Source organism: Mustela nivalis, assembly GCF_964662115.1.
Source record: "Mustela nivalis genome assembly, chromosome: 3".
In the NCBI taxonomy this organism is placed as follows: domain Eukaryota; kingdom Metazoa; phylum Chordata; class Mammalia; order Carnivora; family Mustelidae; genus Mustela; species Mustela nivalis.
In genome coordinates this window covers 143,700,553-143,723,180 of record NC_139022.1, presented here as the reverse complement: position 1 = coordinate 143,723,180, position 22,628 = coordinate 143,700,553, and the positions used below count along the sequence as shown (strand labels likewise).

The 22,628-nt window shown below is 33.9% G+C and overlaps 1 long non-coding RNA gene across 1 annotated transcript; it reads right to left on the bottom strand.

Moving 5' to 3' along the window:
• Positions 1–2,518: 2,518 nt before the first annotated feature.
• On the bottom strand, positions 2,519–21,493 carry LOC309861873. Its single transcript, XR_014310263.1, has 4 exons — positions 21,404–21,493; positions 9,501–9,619; positions 6,037–6,353; positions 2,519–2,717 (listed from the first exon to the last, which is right to left on the bottom strand). It is a non-coding gene; the product is annotated as an uncharacterized lncRNA (long non-coding RNA).
• Between the last annotated feature and the right edge of the window lie 1,135 nt (positions 21,494–22,628).

The following is a 22,628-nucleotide window of genomic DNA, read 5'->3' as shown; positions in this document are numbered from 1 at the left end:
TAAATAATAATAATAATAAAGGCTTGTTAATAAAAACTTAGCATTGAGTTCTCACTCCCCATAACAATATATTCAGCAGTTTTGCCAATGCTGCTGTAATGTACAAGCAAATGAACACAAAAACACACGCAATGTGTCAGTCTTCCTTAGAAAAATCCATTTTAGAATAAAGATTTTAGCAAGGTAGTGCATGGTCAAGCAAAGCAATTTAGAGCACAACCTTAGAGCTCAGCTTAATTATGTAATCACTTATGAGGTAATTTTTATGGAGTTCTGTAAACTCCATTATAATTTTTTAAAAATGCATTTGTAATGCCCCTTTAGCGACCAACCACAAGACGGAGGAGGTAAGGCAAAACTCATTTTAGGGAAATAGAATAGAGTTGAAAAGTTATGGGAAATTCTGAATCACGTTCACAATTTTACCCATTACTCATAATGATTGCACAAAAACCAGAACAGGAAGAAACTGGACTTCTTAAAATAAGCATTAAGCATAGCACTAAACAATCTGGGCTTGCAAACTACTGTATCTAGAAGCCATGTTCCCCTGTGGACCTGCCAGGAAAACACATAAAAGACTAAGAAATGTTGATGATATGAACTTAAGAAACAAAATATTCCACCTGGAGCAGTTTTCATAAGTTATTTAGACTTGGTTACTTTGCTTAAAAGCAATTTACATGATTCTAATTGGTCCAAGCAAGCATTTTAGGTAACACAGCACATGATACTCACATTGGAGCAGAGCCTGAAGTATTTTTAAGCACTTTGTTTTCCCAGCTTCCTATTTTTGTTTTCCTTTGGTGACCAAAGCCTTAGCTACATATTTTTTTTAGAAGTTCCAAAGCACTTAGTGTTTGTACCAAATATTTAGAATTTTATTATATTTTGTTATAAGCCATTCTTTTTAATTAAACCAAGACGTGTTTCTTATTAGAAATGAAGTTTCTCCAAGGAAAGAACTATATTCCATTTATTATATGTATTTTCACAAGGACCCAGACTTGCACTGGGCAATGCTTAATAAATATAAGATCTGATTTTGCTAGTGTTACTTTCTTATCTATAAACTTCAATTTAATTGGACTCAGATTCACAGTTTCCCTCAGAAACTCTGCTTTTACACTATATCATATCATATCATCATAGCATCCATTTTATATGGTCATTCATTCATCCGTCCATCTAGTCAGCAATCTACATCCAGACCGGTTTTCTTCTCTTTACCTTAGGGCTTGGAAAACTTTCTCTGATGGAAAAGGAAGTATTTCAGGCCTTTGGGCCACAGGGTCTCTGTCACAGGTATTCTATTCTACCTGTGGCAAAAGCACTCAAAACAATACATGAAGGGATGAGTGTGGTTGGGTTCCAATAAATTTTATTTACAAAACCAGCTGCGGGTTGGATTTAGCCACGGGCCTGAGTTTGCAGATCCCTGCTATGGTCCATCTTCTTCATTCACAAATTCTCCATGCATGTAAAGCAATCACCGGGAGACAAAAATCTAAAAATCATACCTCTCCAGTGCTGATAAATCTTCAGTAACATTAATTCCATTCTTGTCCTGGCTTTTAAACACTCATTCCTGCTTTCTAACATTCCAGAACATCTGCTCCTATAACTAAACGTTTTGTTTCCCAGAAAATGCCATGAACTCTTCTCTGGGCATATTTATACAGCCCACTCTATTACTACCAAATTGCCCTTTTACTTAATTTTTCACGAGTCACCTCCTCGGGGCCCCTGCACGGCACAGTCAGTTTAACTTTTCATTCTTGGCTTCGGCTCAGGTAGTGATCTTGGGGTCATGAGATTGAGCCCCACCTCAGACTCTGTGCTCAGGACAGAGCTTAATTAGGATTCTCTCTCCCTCTCCCTTTGCCCTGCCTCCGCCAACTCCCTGCTGCACTCTTACTCTCTCTAGAGTAAAAAAAATAAATTGTTAAAAAAAAAAAATTCCCTCCCTTATCAAGCATTTGTAGTTATTCTTTCTCTGACTGCCCTAAGAGGAAGCTGCTTTGCTGTGATTGTTTTTATAGAATTCATTTAATTGTTTGTCATTTTTATTATATACCCCATCTTTTTTTTTAATTTTTTATTTTTTATAAACATATATTTTTATCCCCAGGGGTACAGGTCTGTGAATCACCAGGTTTACACACTTCACAGCACTCACCAAAGTACATACCCTCCCCAATGTCCATAATCCCACCCCCTTCTCCCAACCCCCCTCCCCACAACAACCCTCAGTTGGTTTTGTGAGATTAAGAGTCACTTATTATACCCCATCTTTTATTAAGCATAATCACTATTCAAGTCCTCTTACATTTTTAAAAGCTTGTAATTTTATGTTCCTAAGTAGAATGTAATTCATTAAGGAAAAGCACTGTTTTATATTTGATGAATTTTCCCTGTTGGATCTCCTGTTGTATTCAATAGTACACAGTGACCTGTTCATCTGATCTGTAGAGCTAGACCTAGATTTGAGGTAGGACATAACTTAGATTACCTGCTTTTTTCTCATACGGAGGAGGTATCCAGGAGTGGTCTCTTTTTTGGTGAGATGCTTTCTTTGGTAAAGTGACTGCTCCACCATGAGAATAGGGATGACCTTTCTGCCGGGATACAGGAGAAGCTGGTTTACATGGGTACTTTTATTAGATACACCTGGAATCCAGGAAGGGGTGATTTCAACTGAAATGGTTGCACTGAACCTGAAGGGAAAACCAGAGGCAGAAATTAGCACTACTAAAAATCCACTTATGGCTCTCTAGTAGGTTCAAATACTAGTAGGAGGACCTCTCAACAGATGAAAAAAATATATGGGCCTTAAAAAAATGTGGTGGTAGGGAGAGAAGAGAACAGTAAGAGGCCTTGGCTTGGCGTCATTGAAGAATTTTGTTCTTGATTTAAGGTGTGGTCATCATTTTCCTTTCCATGAATCATTTCCTTTATGATATAATGGTTATAGTCAATGTGTAAATGAAAATGTAACATTCTTGCACTTGGACGTCACCAAGCAGAGGAGTAATTTTTCAATTTAGTTTTTCTGCAATTGTAATATATTGGTAAGAAACACTCTAAATACCCAACTGACAAATATGTCTTTACAACTTACACACTTAACATTTTGACATTCTTTTTTTTTTTTTAAAGATTTTTATTTATTTATTTGATAGAGAGAGATCACAAGTAGGCAGAGAGGCAGGCAGAGAGAGGGGGGGGAAGCAGGCTCTCCTGCTTCTGCTCCGCTGAGCAGAGAGCCCGATGTGGGGCTCGATCCTGAGATCATGACCTGAGATCCTGAGATCATGACCTGAGCTGAAGGCAGAGGCTTAAACCACTGAGCCACCCAGGCGCCCCACATTTTGACATTCTTAACAGGTGCATAGAAACATGTCTTAAATGATGAGAGACCATTTATTATGAGGGTTGAATTACTTAGTGTTTCTGGGTTATTATCTGCTACATCGTCATGTTATTTCCGTATATTTTAACTCATATTATAACTTCCGTATATTTTAACTCACAGTCTATGAGTTATTTTCATTATTAATAAAGCTTTCAAAAAAATCATACAAATAGTACATGCACATTACTATTTGACTTGGTGACTGCTCCTCTGTAGAACTCCTATTAATATCCTACTCATGGAAGTGTCTCATGATGACAGTACAGATTACAACTGATGGTTCGTAAATTTTTTTTTTTTTGGTCAGAGAAAATAAAATTTCTGTGGAGCAAACATATAATTTAGGACAAAGATGAATAATTTTAATGGCATTTTGTATATATTTCTAATTATCATAAAGGATATTAACACATGTAAATTAATATTTATCAATTGCTATACTAAATTTTTAATAATATTTGACTTAATTACCAAGTGTTTATCAAAACAGTCAATTTCTATGAGCTTGTAGTAGATGAGTAAAAATAATAGTTAACATACAGGTAAAATATACCTATGGTTGTTTTTCACTAGATAACACATTTTTCCTTTAAAGGAGGAGTAAAACAACTTTCTATATAATGAGTACTTATTTTTCTTGAATTTTTCTTACTTCTAGTATGTATAATGTGACTATAGAATGAATAAAGGTTTGTTGTGAAATTTCTATTGTTACAGAAATGATTAACATAGAAAAATCAGGAACATATTAAATTGTCTTTAGTATCAGTTTATATTGATTTAATCTCCACATAGTTTGTAAAAGCACTGCAGGAAATGAGATCTTGGGAGAAACCTGAAGTATTGGCTAATTTTTATGTGTCAACTGGACTGGGCCATGTGGTATCACATATTTGGTTAAAAATTATTCTGGGTGTGTCTGTGAGGGTGTTTCTGGATGAGATTAACATTTGAATTAGTAGGCTGAGTAAAGCAAACTGCCTACCCTCTTCTGGGGAGGGGGGTCTCTTCCAATTCACTGAAGGACAGATTGACAAAAGTTCTAATGGACAAAAAGGCTGATTAAGGAAGGATATGCTCTTTCTTTGCCTGGCTGTCAGTTTTCTGTTTGCTGTCTTCAAGCTGGAACAGAGGTCTTCTCCTGCATTGGACTGGAACTTACACCATCAGCTCTCTGTCTTCTCAGACCTTTGGACTCAGACTAGAACTAGTATACCTTCTGCTTTCCTGGGTCTCCAGCTTGTTGACTATAGATCTTGAGACTTCTCAACTTCCATAATCACCCGAGTCAATTCCTTATAATAAATTTATTTATTATAATATTATCTATGTGTCTATCTATCTATATATCTATCTCTCTACCTACGTACCCATCCATCCATCATCTACCTTCAATCATGTATCCTACTGGTTCTCCTTCTCTGGAGAACCACTAATGCATTAGGCTTGGTTTAAGCAATCTTCTCATCTAAGACCCCATTCTTTAGCCTTCCTGTGCCATCTCTTTAGTCTATCTGGTGCTTTTCCTTCTTATTTCCCAAATCATCTGTCTTTGAAAACATATACTAATGTGATTTTTCTTCCAAATACATAGGGAGCACCTAGAAGACAGGGATGGTACCACTTTCATCTTTCCTAGTGCAGTCGCTGAGACTTAGTAATGGTACCACTAAGTCCCTGAGACTTAGTCATTATTACGCATGTCATCACTATGCATGTCGTTACTATACATGTAATAGACTCATACATGCATATGAAAAGATACAGAGGTTGAATTTGCCTTAATCCACGTACAGTCTCCCAAGTTTTCTCTGTATATTTCTAAAAGTCAAATCTATATAGACAGGACAGACAGAAACAGGGAAAAATACACTAATGATTCTTTACCAGATAAATATAAATTCTTTCTGAAAGTCAGGTTAAAACAAGTAATAAATTCAATATTTTGAGTGATCTTTAAATTCAAAGATATCTGTCTTTGAACTCTAGTATCTATGCTAAAAAACAGATGTGTGAATATTGTCCTTCCCCCATTACAAATTTATTTTAATGGTTGTACCTTTTTTTGGTAGTAGATAAATTTTCTATATGTAAGCTGTGGTTTGGGGAAATACTCATAAATGACCCATACCTCTTATAAGAAACAACAAAACAATGGCTCAAATAGGTTGGCATAGAAATGAATTCAGAGCAGAAATAATGGACCCAAACAAAATTTCTAGGAGAACAAAGAAAAGTAACGAGGTATGAGAAACCAGTCCAGATAAAAGATCCTAACTTTTGGGGTGAAAGACAAGTAGGGGAAGGCTACTAGCTTCTCTAAAGCACAGAAGAGTGAGAATCCAGGCTTTATTTAGACAAAAGGGACACTTTGAGGGACAAAGAAGCCAGCTGGAGGGAGAAAACAGCTGTAGACACTCTTGTGCAGATGAAATAAATTTTAAAAGGGGTGGAGGTATATAAAAGGTCTTAAGTATATGACTGATGTATTTCTCAAGAAGTTGGTTAAATTTTGAAACTTCATAGGGTCAGAAACTTAATAAAAATAATCGTTACGTCTCTGAAACCACAGGAGTTTTTCATAGCCATTCAGTGCTGAGAAGACAGTACTCAGGTCTTACCAAGAGTTAGGTCCTCGAAGGAATGCTAAATCCAAGGAAAAATCAGATGTCAACTGAGCCTTGCATAAATTGCAATCCAGCCTTCATTCAGGTCCATTCCTGGTTTGGACTGAAGATGGTTGCTCCTCCTCTTCCCACCCCAGGTCATGTTCCTCCTCTGAAAGCTCTAAGGAAGAATGAACTCTGCCTTTTCTTAACTTCTGATGGTGACCAGTCACACTTGCTGTTCCTTGGTTTATAGCTGTATCACTCCAATCTCTGTCTCCATTGTTATATGGCGTTCTTTGTTCTGCATGTTTCTACATCTTCAGATCTCTCTGTTTTTATAAGGACACAAGTCATTGGAATTAGGGTCTATATTAATCTAGTATGACCTCATCTTAACCTGGTTACATCTGCATATATTTTATTTGCAAATAAGGTCATGTTCACAGGTACTGGCGGTTAAGACTTGAACATATCTTTCTTTTTTTGGGGGGGGGAGAGGAGACAAAATTTAATTCAAAATAGGGGGGAAGGTAGAAACCCAGTGAGCAGGTGTTACATATAAATGGATTAGCTGTGACTCAGCTCCAGAGATTGTTGCCATCCGGGCTTGCTGGCCAGCATTATCACATGTGAACTGTGGGCTGCCAGTTTGCATATTTTGCTTTCAGGAAAGGATTTACCTTGAAGAAGATGGTTTGTTACTGGGGATTAATAGAAGAAGTCAATTGTGAGCAGAGAGTCTTTAGTTTTACATGGCTTTAGAAAATAGTAAATATGTCCTACTATGTAGTAGAAGAAATGTTCTGGAATGCAAAGACCAGCAGAAATACTGTAGTTTTGGAATGTCAGAGAGCCCTGTCATAAACATTTGTGGATATCATTAAAAATTACATCAAAAAGACATCGTGAGTATAGCTAGACTCATGTATAATGTATAGCATTATGATCAAGTTTTCTTAGAAATTTTCCACTTACAAGTACCTTAATCCACAGTTATTGGATTTATTTTTTTCCCTCCCTATGACACAGATATGAATTTGACAAGGTCACTTCAATGCAATCAATCTTATTTTAACAACAGTTTCTAAAGGCAAGGGATGGGAATGCAGCCTATTTTCATTTAGAATCACTAGGGTAGACTGCATTTTGGTAGTTCCCAGTGTGGAAATTATCAATTCTGAGGAATACTTACTTGTAACTCGAAGAGATTGCTCAGTATGAGAATATATTCTCCATTGGTAAGGAAAGACAGGATTTGAAGTCTAGAGAGATTGCAAGTGAAATCACAGTTCATGTCTGAGGCTCACAATGTCAGAGGGACTAAATGACCAAGATGCAACTCAACCCTCTTTTCTAGGAGTCAGTTAAAAAAAAAAAAAAAAACAAAAAAAACACTTTTTGTGTAGTAGACATTCCTTAAGGCCTTATATTTTTGAGCTCTGTTGAGTTTTCCTCCTGCTGGAAATACTCGAACTGGGTAGAACATTTGCCCAAAGCACAGATAATTATACACTAAATCCTTTTGTTGTCATTGTTGTTGTTTGGTCTTTTTTTTTTTTTTTTTTTCTTTCAGAAGCAGGGGCACTTATTTAACCATGGACTTTGCTGATGCAACAAAATTTAAAAATGGCCTATTTAGTGGACTTTCGCACTCTCATTGGCTAACTAAGGTTACATCACCTGACATCCACCACCCAGCTGTGGCTTTTTTGATAGTTACACTGCAACACAAATGTTACACAAATGTAACACAAATTTACAGCTCCCACGTTGGCTAATTCCACACACAATTTTAGCAATTATCTTTTCCATCACCTTTGCTCATTCCCTCCCACTATTTCCATATGGACCCACCATTAGATTGTAAATTCTGTGGAGGGCAATGAGACCTTTTCTTTTCTTTTCCTCTCCCATTAGTACTGTGCTTTCATATATTAGTCATTTAGCAAATATTATTATTATAGTTCCACAACACTAGCTGGTAAAATGAAATTATTCATTTTTTTTTCACTATGAAACTGTTAATATAAAACAACAACAAAACATAGTTGTAAGCTAGGACCACACAGTACAGTCTAATTATTATTAATCACCAAGTAAACTCCAAACTCAGACAAGTGAGTTATTTGTGCCCAGGGAAATTTTTACATTATGATTTCTCCACTATGTCCCATGATGGAAACACATTTAATTAATTAATTGACAACACTCCAGTTGACTCTATGAAGCATTAGACTGAGCTTACTTTGAAGTTGAAGAATTTTCTCCTACCCAAAGCAGTAAAATAATTTTTTTGTATTTATGCCATGAAAGAAAAAATCTTTTCAGTCTCTGAAAAGATTTAGCTCTTTGGGGACTACAATATTTCAATTAATGACACTCCTTCAAATATCTTAAATCCTGCTTTCTTGCTCAAAATTCTATTATCATAAATTTATTCTGTTGTGTTAGGCCAAGTGTAAATTAGCAAAGTGAGGAGGAAAATAGAGCCAATTATTCAGATAATTGAAGCAAAATACTCTTTTTCTCATTATTGTATATTTTCAGATAAAATGTTTTTAAAAACCTGATTACATATGGAATTATCCTAGTTTCCTCTCTAATAATGTATATAGTTAGATTATATTATTTAAAGTTTCTGATTCTTATGAACTTTCTGACTTTGAAGCTTGTTCTGTGTAGGTAAATAACTCCATTAGCAAGGCTAAAATATGCTTAGGGAGTTGAGCTCAAAGTAGAATGTTAAGCTTTAGTTAATGAATTTAAGTATTGGAGAATTTACTCAAATAGATATATAAAAATCTCTTATATAAAAATCTCTTCCCTGGAGTCTGGATCCACATAAGTAAAATAAAATAAAGAATCAAAGTAATCATCTCAGTAAATAAAAACCCAAATTCATCTCTTGCATGCAAAATATGCAGATAGAACTTAAAAACAACAACAACAACAACAAAAACTTTTGCTTCAATCATCCAAATTTGAAGTTCACCTTATATTTTGTCATTTATATTTTTGTCATTTTTATCATTTAAAACTAATTTTTGTTTTCTAAACTTTTTCTTCATTTCAAAATAAGATATAATGATTTTTTTTTTTTTCTGTCACGGTGTAAGTAAAAAAGGGACAAGAATTTGTTTTTTAGAAAAAAAAATTACCTACCTAATAATCTAAAAAAGAATCATAAACTACATTTCCCTCTTTATTTACAAATATCACTCTTATATGTTAGTTTTCTCTTTGTTTCTAAAATATTCCACAATTGCCTATTTGTGTATTTTACTTTTCCATTAAAATATTTATTGAAAACATCAAATACAATGAATTGGAGATAGCTAGCTCATTATGCAGGAAAGATAAATTTGTTGAACATATAAAAAAGCATACTTAGGTAAATTAAAAGCATAAATGTAGAAAGTAAAATGAGAAAGACTTAGAAATTTGTAGCAAAGGATTCTTTAAATGAAAAGACATACCATAGGGATGCCTGGGTGGTCAGATGGTTAAGAGTCTGCCTTTGGTTCAGGTCATGATCTCAGGTCATGAGCCTCTTTCCTCCTCTCCCTCTGCTGCTATTTCTGCTTGTGCTCTCTCTCTGTCAAATAAATAAACAAATAAATAAATAAATAAAATCTTCAAAAAAACACAAAAAGACATGCCATGAAGAAAAACGAGGGATTGAACACATCAGTTAAGGCCTTTCATTCAAAAGAGGGCAGCTTTTGAGAATATGAGTACAGGTTGATATTGTTCTAGAACTGTAGCAGTTATTCTAAGAATGACAAAAATTTAATATCTAAAATATGACGCATGCAAGTCAATAAGAAAAACAAACATAAACTGAGTATAAAAATTGTCAAAGAAGAGGGAAGAAATTCAAATGCCTCACAAATATATGCAAAGATGATTAATCTTATAACTACTCAGGTAGTTGTAAATTAACATAGCAATTAGATATTTACATGCATCTAATTATGGAAATTTAGGAAGTACCTATATTGGTCAGGATGTAAGAAGACAATTCCTTAAGTCATTGCCTATGACAATGTAAACTGGTATAACTTTTCATGAGACATATCTTGCATGTTTTGATGAAATTGAGTATGCATATAATTTATTATCCAAAGATTCTACTACTGGGTATTTAACAGAGAAATTTTTGCATAGCCTATTGTTGTCTTTGTGTGTGTGTGTGTGTGTGTGTCTGTGTATGTGTGGTGGCAAGAATACAAAAGCAAACTAGTTGTCTAACACTATGCAAATGGATAAATGAAAAGAAGGCAGATAGAGAATATGGTATTATGATGGAGTTACAATCAATGAACCAGACGTACAGTAAAACGAATAGATCCTCAAACTTTGGGTGAAAAATCCAAAGAAATAGAACATTTATAGCTTCTCACCACATATGAAATGAAAATATATACATATACAAAACAGCATTACAGGGGCGCCTGGGTGGCTCAGTGGGTTGATACCTCTGCCTTTGGCTCGGGTCATGGTTCCAAGGTCCTGGGATCGAGCCCCACGTCGGGCTCTCTGTTCAGCAGGGAGCCTGCTTCCCTTCCTCTCTCTCTGCCTGCTTCTCTGCCTACTTGTGATCTCTGTCTGTCAAATAAATAAATAAAATATTTAAAAAAAACAGCATTACATTATTCAATAATACAGATATTACCAAATACATATAGCAAATAAAAATAGAATGTGTATAGAATGGGAACGAGCTTTGTTAATGAAGAAGAAAAAAAATCATAAAACAGGAGAAGAATCTCATGTAGACCAAAAGTGATGGTGTTTCTGTTGTGCAAATAAAATGTCATAAACAAGGCCTTTATATTTCATTCCTCATGGAATCATAGATATTTACCTTTTCTCTGATATTCTCACTGTACCAAATTACATAATGATGTTTATATTTCCCAGCTCTGTGTTTCCTTTGATTGACTTCCGCCTTATCCACCTTATCTTTGTTTGTTTCTTTGTTCATCTCCGCCTCTTGTTGACTCACAGTCTCCTGTTATATTGTACTACTTTAAAGTCTAGGCTCCCTATCTAGCCGGGAACCCGCTTTGCCTTCTCTCTCTGCCTGTTACTCCCCCTGCCTGTGCACATGCTCTCTCTCTGTCAAATAAATAAAATATTTTAAAAATATATATAAAGTCTACTTATTTTTTAGTTAGATAGTAAGCTCTTGATGTAACTAACTCATAATTTTAAAACTTTGAAATATTCACATAAATGTTCCAAGTTTTAAAAAAGCAAAAGATATTTTATTTCTATAATGCACATTGACTGCACTGCCAATGATGGATTATAGCTAACAAAAATGATTCCACTACTGGAATTGTTTACTCCTGATAGGGGAGGGTGGCAGAGTATCAAGGAAGACTCTCTGCCCTTCTAAGTATATTCTCCATATGCTGGCTATTACCTACAATTTCCTTACAAGCTATGTCATTTTTCTACTCCACAATTAGTCATGTAGCTCACATTTGTAAAGCTCTGTTAAGAGCAATGGACCTTAAAAGAATGAGTGGAAAGGTCAGGGAATAAACAACAGAGCAAAAGGATAACATTTTTAATTAATTAATTAATTAATTAATTATATTTTTTTGCTTACAGTTGGCAATTATCATCTGAAAATATGAAGAATTCTTTAGTTCAGATCTTTCCCTTTCTTTCCAAAAGAACATAGGATGAGGTACCAACAGAGACCACATAGGGTTCCTAGACCGGGAGCCAAAGGTAAAAATGAACCTTACTCCTGCCTCACTGCTTGTATTAGATGAGGCCTAGTGGAGAACTTTAACCAGCACCTGGAGGTTATGAGGTCATACTTCCATGGTGTCCATGGAGGCCACACGGGGAGCCAGAATTCTTTTTCCTATCCAGCAACAATTAGCAGGCTCCACCCCAACATCAATGGAGGCTGAGCAACAAACCTGGACTTTCATACCCACTTAGCAATAACCCACTGGCACTCCTCACTTTCTCCATCAGAGTATTGTCAGAGGATACCTACTGAAGCAAAATATTTGAATAAGATTTGAACTTTCATAACATATCCCAAATGTCAGATTTTAATAGCAAATTACTCTAAAGGAAAAAAAGAGAACAACAAATGTCTACACTCAGGTGAAAAAGAATGAATTTATCTGACAAAGATTTAAAATTAGCCATCATAAAAATATTCCAATAAACATTTGAGAGTACACTTGAAATGAATGAAAAATTAGAAAGTTTCAACAGAGAAATAGGAAATATAAAAACTAAATGGAAAATTTAGAGCCAAGAAATATAATCACCACAGTAAAAAGTTCCATGCATGAGCTAATTCACAGAATGGAAAGAACAGAAGATAGAACCAATAAACTTGAATAAACAAAAATCTATAGATCCAAGAAACTAAGCAAACACCAAACAGGATAGAAAATAATCCATGCTAAGACAGGTTATAATTAAACTTCTGAAAACTAGTGAAATAAAAAAATGTCTTGAAAGCAGTGAGAGAAAAGCAACCCCTTAGCTATAGGGGGAAAATAATTTGAATGACAGAAGATTTCTCATCAGAAACCAGGAGGTCTAAAGGAAGTGATACAATATTTTTGATGAACAGAAAGAAAAGAACTGTCAACCCAGACTTCTATATGCAAGGAAAATCTCCTTTAAGAGTTAAGGTAAATCAAATAATCTCAGATGAAACAAACCTACAGCCAACAAATTAAATTTAACTTAAAAGAATGGATAAAGGAGCTTCACTAATTAGAAATGAAATGATTCAAGGAGGAATTTTGGAATATTAGGAAGGAAGAAAGAGCAAATAAAAGTGAAAATATGCATAAATCCTGTTGAGTTTCCTTCTCTTCTTGAACTTTGAAAATAGATAGTCGAAGTAAAATTGTAATGTTGTCAGACCTGGTTCTCAATGTAGGTAGGGTATACATACTGTGTATGTGTGTATCTCAGCCACAAACAAAGCTATACAAAGACAAAAAAACATGATTATAAGTCAAAATCAAATACTAACAGATTTTTCAAGTATCCCATAGGAAGGCAAAAAACAAAACAAACAAAAAGAAAAACACAGAAATGTTTAAAAGAGGAAAAGACAGAAAACAAAAAATAAAATAGCAGACTTAAGCCCTAACATATTAATAATTTCATTCAGTGTAAATTTAAAGATAGACAATGATGGAGTAGCTAAGGAAATATTACCCAACTCCATGCTATCTACAAGAAACTCACTTCAACTATAATGGCATAGGTAGATTGAAAGTAAAAGGATGGAAAAAAGATAATACAATGTAAACATTAATCAAAGAAACCAGGACCAGCTCTACTAATATCAGGTAAAGTGAACTTCAAAGCAAAGAAAATTACCAGAGCCAGAGACAAACCTTACGTAATGTTAAAGGGTAAATCCAACAAGAAAACAGCAGCCTTCCAAATGTGTATGAACCAAACAGCAGAACCGCAAAATATATGAAGCAAAACCTGATGGAATGGAAAGAAGAAACTGACCAGTTCACAATCATTGTTAGGGATTTCAGCATTCCTCTTTCAGTAATTGGTAGTACAACCAGACAGAAAATCTGCAAGGCAGAGAAGAACTCAGTCACGTCATCTATTGATGGAATCTAATCACCATTTACAGAACATTCCACCCAAAAAAAGCAGAATGCACTCTCTTCAAAGACCCATGGAAAATATACCAACATAGACTATGTGCTGATTCATAAAACAAACCTCAACAAATTTAAAAGGATTGAAATTATACAAGCTTGTTCTCTAATCACAGTGGGATAAAAATAGAAATTTAAAAAAGAAGCATAAAAAGAAAATCTCCAAATACTTGAAAAATAAATAATGTACTTCTAAATCATCTGTGAGACAAAGAGGAGATCAAAAGGGAATTATACAATGTATTTTATATTGAACTTAATGACAATGAAAATACAATATATATCCATTTTTTGGACACAGTTAAAGCAGTTGTAAGGGAAATCTATAGCAGGAAATGCTTAGATTAGAAAAGAGAAAAGTCACAAATAAATACCTAAACTCCCATCTCAGGAAAGTAGAAAAATAAGAGCAAAAATATGTTCAAAGCAAGAAGGAATCAATTAATAAAGACACAAGCATAAATCAAAGAATTGAAACCAAGTGAAAATTGAACAAATGAAAATCAAACTGTTGAAATACAATGAATTCCTTAAAAAGATCAATGAAATGGATCAACATTTAGTGTGAGAGATAATTTTATATGTCAACTGGGCTAAGTCCTACTACCTGTTTTTAGTAAAAATCTACTCTAGATGTTGGTCTGAAGGTATTTTTCAGAAATGATTAACATTTACATCAGTAGACTTTGAATAAAGCAGTTTCTCTCCATAATGTGGTTGGTTCTTGTTCAATCAGTTGAAGGTCTTAAGAAAACAACAACAACAACAACAAAACCGGGATTCCACAGGGAAGAAGGAATTCTGCCTTCAGAGTCAAAACTGCAACATCAACACTTGCCACCAACCTGCTAGCTGGTCTTGCCAGCTCCCACAATTGTGTAAATCAATTCCTTACACAGACAAACAAAACACTCTCTATATTTACACATCCTGTTGGTTCTGTTTGTTTGGAGAACTCTAACACATCTAGCACTACAAATAAAGGAAAGTGAAAAGACAACAATCACCAATATGATATCAGAAAGATAATAAGAAGATACTGTGAATTACTGCACACATAAATTTCACAAGTTAGATGATATGGGCCAATTCCTCAAACTATGCACAAACTATCACAACTGACACAATATGAGATGGGTGATTCATATTTGAATAAACCTGTAACTATTAATGGAATTAAATTCATCATTTACGCACTCATGAAAAAGAAATCCCGAGGCCTACCTAGATGGTTTCCCTGGAGAAAACTAGCGAACATTTAAAGAAGAATCAACATCAGTTCTACACATTTTTCCCCCAGAACATGAAAGTTGAGAATACACTTGAAAATTTATTTTATGAAGTCAACATTACCCTGGCTATGTGACTGCAAAGGGGTAGCCTGAGGGAGATCTTCACAGTGATGACACGTTCTGTATTTTGATCGTGGTGGTGGTTACAGGAATCTATGCATGCACTGAAATGGCATAGAACTATGCATACTTACTGTTCCAGTGTCAATTTCCTGGTTTGATATTGTACTATAGTTATATAAGATTCAGACATCAAGGTGAAATCAGGAAAACTGTGTGAAGGTTACACAGGACTCTTGTACTATCTTTGCTACTCCCTATGAATATGTTATTTCAAAATTAAAAATGAGGAAAAATCTTAGAATTTCATGGGATCTTTAAATTAAAATTTGGTGTATTGTAATATTATTGGAGAGCTAAAACTTCCCAGGATTCCCTGCCTTTGGATACTGTGAAACATGACAACTGTAGAAAGTAAGCTTTAAGTAATTCATGCCAAAACATCGAACACAGTGCCTGATTTATGGTAAGTGAATACCAGGATACTAAGTAGTTTTAATAGTTTAGAACACAAAGGAACAAAAAATGACTCTGGGAATTTGTAAAACGGAAATTAATGGTAAAAGTAAAAGCATTTTACTTTCCTCTTTGTAAAATGTATGATGGACTTTGTTTTTCTTGTTAACCTTTGAGATGATGTTCTCTTATCAGAGTATTATCTAGTCGAATGGTTACTTTCCTTCGACTATTGGATACTTCTCAAACTAACTTTCTCAAACTAACTTCTCAAACTAACTTCTCAAACAATAACTTTTGTTTATTGTAGATATTATCTACCTTAATTATGTTATCTCATCTCGCTTAAACTCCAATAATTCTAAGATATAAAAACTATAACTATACATATGTGGGAATCTTTGATGAAGAAATGAAAGGAATTAGTAAACTTATATGACTATTGAGTGATTTTTTTACATGAAAAATGCAATGTCATGTCAACAATCTAGAGAAAGAATAATAGTCTGTGTAATAGTCCTTAAACGTGGATGGTTGCTTACTCTAAAGTTGGTTAATCTTCAGTATGTTTGTACATATCCATAAGTTTTTGGCAGTAGAACACAAAATTGTTCAGTCCCAGTTAGAGAAAAAAATGACATTCGATTGTTATAATATAAATGATATAACCTCTTAATGTGTTTCTGACAAAAAATATTATGATGTCAATGATTTTTTCATGCTTGGAAGTAGAGTGTTATATGCACTTTTGGTCTGAACATTTTAAACAGTTGTTGGACTGGTAATCCATAAAAATAAGATGCTAAAAGGAATAAATACAGCATTCATATGAAGGAAAAAAAGCAGTTAGAACTCTGTAGTTCACAGAGGGGGAAAAGAGAGTGGGTCCTCAAATTATTGCTCCAGAAAATCAGTGACAGCAGCTTTGGCGGTGAGGCAAAGGGCATAGAGCATTTAGATACAAATTTTCAAAGTGACAGCTCTGGAGAAGTGAGCCACTGAGCAGTTTGAATTTGGCCTTCCTTAGGCTAAACACTGCCACCAGATAATTTCTTGAGTTTTCTTTCAGAATTATGATGTTTTAAAAAAATGGACTAAACTGAGGTTTCAGAACATGTACCCCATTACCTTAATTAAAATAGAAAACCCAAGCCTGTCTCTAGTGATTGCCATATTTGACTTCATCTCTTTCATAATCTTAATTGTCTCTTTAATTAAAGAATTATCTTAATGATCAGTTTTAAGATAGTTGGAGCCATGGTATTAGTCAGTGTACTTATTTCGAACTTGTAAGGAAAAGTCAGAGTCCAAGGTTAGGTAAGACAATGTAGCACATTTTTCTTAGATTTCCAGGCATAGTTTTGTTCTCTAATCTTAACACTTAATGTGTTAAGGAATATTCTTCCATCCCTTTCCAAAACTTCCGATGGCTGCCCAGAGGACCAGAAAGAAGTCTCAAACTGGAGATTGTTGTTCCACAAGTGTGTGAAGGAAGATTTTTACTCACTTGTTGAAGATTTGGGTTAATGGTGTTTAGACCATTGGATTTCTCAAGTTTCTAAGTGTTCTCTTATGACAAATACATACTTAGCATGTAACGAAGTTTCATTGTTGCTGTTGTTAAAAGCAAGATCAAGTGAAGTTTACTAAAGAGATCTTAAAACTAGCTTTTTGACAATTCTACTAGTGCAAATAAAAACGTATAGTGAGAAATAGATGTAAAGAATTATTTTACTCCAAAGGAATTTGTCACTTTTCTAACGGGGTGTTGTAAATGTCACTTAGAAAACAAAGCAATTGGTATTAAAATACATGCAGAAGGACTGTGGAATATTGGAAAGAGCACAGACTGAAAGTCAAGAAAGCTAGAATTAAATCTCAGATCTGCCTGTATTCATGGACAAGTCATTTAATCTCTCTGTCTCATTTTTCCCATTTGTGGACTGGAAATAATACCCATTTAAGGATAAAATGTATTGTTAACTACAACTAAGGAATCAGTTTTGCTTTTATTAAGAAGAAGGTTTTGAAGTTTGTATTTATACCTTTTCTCTCCCTGAAAATGTGAATTATTTTCTTAAAGCAGCAACAAGAAAAAAGAAGAAAGTCTTTGTTAATATGGCGTGACGAATGACACATCCACATTGGTTACTAATAATACACCAACACTGAAAATTGTCTAAGTTTGAGACTGCTCAGTAGGTAAACTAAAACCTACAAGCCCTCACGTGGACCTGTATTTACACACAGATGTATCCGCCTCTCAAAGTAATTGTTTCCTAACAAAGTATTGTTTATAGGTTTCATGCAAATTGATTTGAAGTGTTGCTTAGACAATCTTATTATATTTAGGAATAAAAACTTCCATCAAGAAATTGTACAAAAGAAAATGGACACACCAGCTGGGTAAATCTATCATATAGGGGGGAGTGGGGGGAAGCACTTTTAATTAGCTGAGTGAATGCAGTTTGCTGAACACAGAAAGCACAGCCTCAGTCATATTAAAATGTGCCTAATTTTCTGTGAAAAAGTCCCATCTGAACAGGCCTGACCACAGTCAATCATACTAAAAGCCACTGGTGCTTAATTTGATTTACCAATATAAAATGCAAATTAGGTTATTAAGTGGAGTGGCAGACTGAGTAGGGCCCCTTTCAAACCATCAAGTTAAATGCAAGCAGACAGCAAACTGGCTGTGCAAAGAAAATTTTAGCATATTCGTTTGATTAGTGCTACAAAAATTTAATTAGGTTGGCTAATTACTTGACAAATTGCTCTACACGAGAGAAAAGGCAGAGTTTTTTTTTTTTCCTTTTTCATTGCAAATATCCTGTGTGTATTTTAGCCCAAATGCTATCTGCCAATTTGCAAAAGCATTATTAAATGAATGGAAGATGGTCCCCAACAATGGTAAATCATATAATGCATATAATTAGACAAGACCCACACAACTGTACCCATATGTCCATACTCTCTCATGACTAAAAATATTTAACACAATATTTTTAAGTAACTACTGTCAAAACAGATTATTACAAAGCAGTCAGTTGTTCTTAAGAAAGAAAATATTGTGCATGATATGGAAAAGAGACATTTATGAAATTCCTCCTAGAGGAGCTCATTTGTTAACTATTAAATGAAGTAGTGGTAACACACTGAAATTTATCATCATGGAATGGACCTGTTGGCCACAACATGCGTGATTGAGGCCTGGGTTACAGTGGAGTAGAGAAAATCATTTCCTTGTGGTAGATTCAAAATGTAAAACTATTAAATAATTCTCGAAGTCTACTGACATCTTATAAGATGAATTTCTGTCTTTTGAATGTTGTTTATTAGTATTCTTTTCTTCCCCTATCTTTTCCCAGTCACTTTATAAGAGAGCAGATATGAAATACTCATCTTTGGGGAAATCTTGCAAGTTGTGTGACCACAGAATGAAAGAAAATTTTCAGCCCATGTCAGTGTTTTATTGAGACTTTAAGAATGACCTTGAGTAACGGAAAGTGTCTTTTTGTGCTCAAAGGGAAACTTGATTTTCTTAGAGAAAGTATATGTTTTTAATCAATATTCAAGAGAATAAGAAAGGGAGTTCCATAATCATAGTATTATTTGGAGGATCCCAATTTTTTTCATATATTTATTTGATTTTTGTTGATTTTCTACAGAACTAGTGACTCTGTTCTAACTCAGACACCATGATTTTACATATAGATGGTCACTTTGCCTGTTCAAGTGGAAATCATAAGTATCATGTTTTATAAACATAAAGCTTAGCAGTTAGTAATTAGATACTGTATTTACCTGTTCTAAAGTGACATTCTAAGAAATTACAAAACTATAAGAAATATTTGGGTACATTAATGCAGGCTGTGCCTTATTTTTTTTTCAATTAACATTTTCCAACTTATATGAAGAACACAAATGTAACGACACTGCATGATGCAAATGTGGTGAAATTATTTCATGTAACACCCGATCATTGCTGTCACTTTATCTTAACCTAGTGGTTTTTACTTTTTTTTAGGTTTACAACCACTACCAAAGTTAGTAGAGTACAGATTATGCGGATGATGAAGACAACTTTACTACTATAAAATAAAGTTCTGGGGAAAAGTTGTGGTCTCCTAAACATACATTTGGTCATGAATTGCTGGCATTACATATAATGGCCTTGAGGATTCCATCTTTATATGCAAAGGGAGATTCTAAAAAACATGGGGTCAGAAAACATAAAAGTCATGGCAAAGCAATAGTATTTTTAATATAATTAATTACACCAACCCTTGAGGTTTTTCCCTTCAAGGTATTGGCTGATTTTTTTACTCTCTTTTTCTTTCTTAATTTTCAATTTGATAAACTGACTGATAAATCTGGTAACTGCAGTTTAATAAAAAATTGAAGTCCGGGATTTATTTTTAACAGCATGAATATAAAACAGTAAAATTACTAACTTGCAAATATGTTTCGCGTGTTAATATCAAATGTATTTGCCCAATAAGTGCTGGCATACTAATTGCTGAAGATGTGATACTCTTTGAATATAATTGCTACGTGTTGCTTAGAACACATTCTATGCATGTAAAATAGTAACAGTTCTCTTTTGTCGAGCTCCTACTATGTGAAGGCACAGAGTTTAATGCTTACATTTATTTTATTATTTAATTCTTTTAGTAAACTCAAGATATAAATATTATTGTTTCCATTTTAGAAAGGATGAGATTGGGACCGAGATAGTTTAAGTAAAATCCAAAATTGAAGGCAAGTGTCGGACAAATCTGGGATTTGAACTGAATTCTGTCTGAATTCCAATATCATGTTTTTTCCCTATGCCAGAAGCAGTTTTTGAAGATATGTTTTTGGTGTGGTTTTATGCATATGCTCTTGTGATATATAATTAGTGTGTTTGTATGTAATTTGAGATTTAATAAAACCACTGTGATTTGTAGAGAAAGTCCATAGATTTTAGGGAGTCTATATCAACTAGGGTGATTTAGTCTCACAAAAATCTTTAGAAACATCGTATTTTCTAAAGTTGCACAGAGTTTTATTATTTGTTGTATTGGAGACATCAAAAGAAACACACACACACATACATGGAAGATAAGTATGGAATTGGATTAAGAAAACTGAAGTTTCCATTGCCATGGCAACAAATGCATTGGGGAAGAATACACCAGTGTATGAAAATATGAGTTTAAAACTAACATTAGCCTATTAAAGGGCTTCATTTTCTTTCAGTATAGCTATGTTGTGAATTAAAAAAAAAAAAAAAAATCTTGGCTTCCAGATGGGATAAGATTCTTCTTGTTAACATTTTAGAGGTTAAATTTAAGAACGCTTATTTAAGATACATACAGATCTATGGGTAGCAAGCAGTAATTAGTCATCTGTATGCCTTTCTATATGTTATTGATATTCCTGAAAGCTTTGTTTCAAGTATTTGATAGATAATAAATATTTTTTCAAATAGAAATATTAATCCTTTTGAATAAATTTGAGTTAATGGTAAAAATTCCCCCCAAATTTCAATTGAAAAGCATTCTTCAGATTTTGAGCTGGTTGATAAAATAAATTGTTCTAAGATACACAATATACTACTACCAATTCACTACATTTAAAATCCACTAAACCATGAGTTGCATGGTATTAATTCAATTATTAATACATATCATAAATCCTTCAATATTTTCATAGGCAGAAAAAAATCTTTCCATTTTAGCTGAAAGAGGAGAAGAATCATGTGGAATTTCAGAATTTAAAAAAATTATTTGGTATTTTGATCAAATCATTTCTAGTGTTTGCTTGTCCTCAAGTCCTTTAACTTTGTCAAACAAAACAAACATCCTGTTAGATGGAGGTCTCATATTTTAATGAGTAGAACCTTACCAAATGTTAACTTTACCATCTGCAGGGTCCAGGGAACACTTCTTCTCCCACTGTGGGAATTCTCCTCATGCAAAGCAGCCAGTTGTGCATCGGTTCTATTCTGTGTTCACAAAGGAAAAGTTTAGCTTATGACGCATAGTTTCATGTTACCATGTATTGTTATGTATGTCATCTGTGATGCAAAGCATAAACACAAAAGCTGCTGTGCAGTTAGAATAATAGATGCATGTACTTATGGGGTTGAGAAGTGCCAGGGGAAAAAATGCATCATTTTCCCGTTATTAATGGTCAGAACAAATTACCCTGATATTTAAGCATATAAGTAAAAAGAAAAATAATTCTGCCAATGAGAACACAATTTAAGCATTACAAAGAAGACCATAAATTCAGAACTAGTTTCTCTGGATTTAATGAACCTAAAGAAGGCACTCTGATGAGAAGGAAAAAAATTATAAGGAATTCTTGCTGCTCAATTTCAAAACCTCAAATATTTGAGGTATTAAGCCTAAAATTTTCACCTCTTGTCACAAATACAAAATTAGCAAGAATATCATTTATTATTTATTTGTAGAATAATTCATAGTTAATTGCATGATGAAGGAATACCTTTACTTTAACACTTAGGAAAAATTATCCAATTAATTTGCAAGTAGTTGAATAAGGTGGACAGCATGCTGATGAGTGAGACCGTGGACACAAGGCCAGCTGATTCTCAGTTCCTTCAGCTATGTGGCTTAAAAACAGTTTCCAGTATCAGGGAACTTCTTTTTCATCCTTTGACTTAAGAACTTAAAACAAAAACAAAAACAAAAATAAAACTCTTTAAAAGCCACATGATTACCAGAAGTTCTTCATGAGGCAACAGCTGTGTTTGGCATATGAATTGCTGTGGTGGCTTTTGCATTTGGCATTTCTAGTTAAGTCTAGACAAGTAGAGGTAATAAAATACAAATAATTGTTGAACCAGAGAAAAATTAACTTGAATCAACTGTAATTTTTGATGAAAATCATAGGTTGGCTCACTTGCTATCAGAATGGTCTATACATTCAAGTTCTTATTTGCTATAAAATCCAGATAAATTTTTATCTTTCATGTATTAAGTCACTTTCTTAAAATATCTTGAAACTGCTGTATATATATATATATATATATATATATATATATATATATATATATATTTTTTTTTTTTTTTTAAGATTCCACTTATTTACTTAACAGAGAGAG